A 1,539-nucleotide genomic window follows, 5' to 3' on the forward strand; every position below is an offset into this window, starting at 1 on the left:
ATCTTTCTTCTATCATTGACAGTCCCTCTAGGTTGTGGGCTGCTTGCCTGTGTTCCTGAGAAGCATCTACGGTACCAGTCTATAGAGTGTGTTTTCTTTAGTGAATTACCGGTATGTTTACCGGTAATAAACTTGCACTGTTTTATGTATATGTTTGATTACATACAGCCTTGTGACAGTTTTCCTGCATGTCATAAGCATTTGAATATAAATTAAAATGTTAAAATCAAATCTGATATTGTTTTACCTTTTATTTGGTGTGTGGAAGGTGTGCAGAAGAGGGGGTAGTCTTATACGGCAAGTATATAACAAACTCTGTATTTTGAGTGGAAATGTTAGGGGGTCGTCTTATATGCCCAGTCGTCTTATACGCCGGCAAATACGGTAAATGTTTCTAAAGGTCTGATGGACATATATTTCCTCTCAACTTTTGGTGTTCTGTCTGACCATTGTAACAGCATCTTCAGAAAACAGTGAAATAGTTAGAATTTCAGAACAAATTTTGCAAATCATACTATGCTTCATTTTCCAGTTTGCACACAAGGATTTTCAGGAATGAATTATTCAATTTGATGTAGATGGTCACCTTAATAAAAAATAAAGTTGTACCCTAGCAGGTTTGGCTCAGTGGATAGAGCATCAGCCTGCAGACCAAAGGGTCCCAGGTTCGATTCCAGTCAAGGGCTCGTACCTTGGTTGCAGGCTCCTCCCCATCTGGCCCAGGCTTGTGCAGAAGGCAACCAATGGATATGTTTCTCTCACATCAATGTTTCTGTGTCTTTCCCTCTCTCTCTAAAAGATCAATGGAAAAATATCCTCAGGTGAGGATTAACAAAAAAACAAACAAAAAATTTCACCTAGAAGCAGACGTAGATAAAATAAATAAATAAATAAAAAATAGAGTTGCTTGTAGATATTAATATATATATATATATATCTTCCCCTCAGGTGAGGGTTAACAACAACAGCAAAAAGTGGTTTACCTCTGAGGCATGGGGGGAAAGTAGTAAATGGAGATTTTTCCTTTTTCCTTTATATATTTCTGAATTTTTAAAATTCTTTACAGAGCATGTGTATTACCTTTATAATTTAAAAGAAATTATGTGTTGCCCTGCTGGGTGGCTCAGTTGGTTGGCACGTCATCCCATACACCAAAAAGTTTCAGGTTGAATTCCCGGTCGGGGCACATACCTAGGTTTCGGGTATGTGATCCCTGGTTGGGGATGTCCAGGAGGCATTCAATTGATGTTTCTCTCCCCCCCCCCCTTCTCTAAACATCAATAAATGTGTCCTTGGGTGAGGATTAAAAAATAATAAAAATAAAAAACTTATGTGGAAAATTTTAATGTTTTCAACCAATTTTTAATGATATGGGAAAATATTGTAAAAAGTGAGAAAAATTAGACATAAAGTCATGTATACAGGATGATCTCAGCTACAGAAAAATGCATGTAAAATTGAGGGAGGAAATATATCAAAATGTTAATAGGGACTGCCTCTGGGTGGCAGGATTATAGGTGGGTTTTTTCTGCACCGACC

Source organism: Myotis davidii, unplaced genomic scaffold (genome assembly GCF_000327345.1).
Source record: "Myotis davidii unplaced genomic scaffold, ASM32734v1 scaffold705, whole genome shotgun sequence".
Lineage (NCBI taxonomy): Eukaryota > Metazoa > Chordata > Mammalia > Chiroptera > Vespertilionidae > Myotis > Myotis davidii.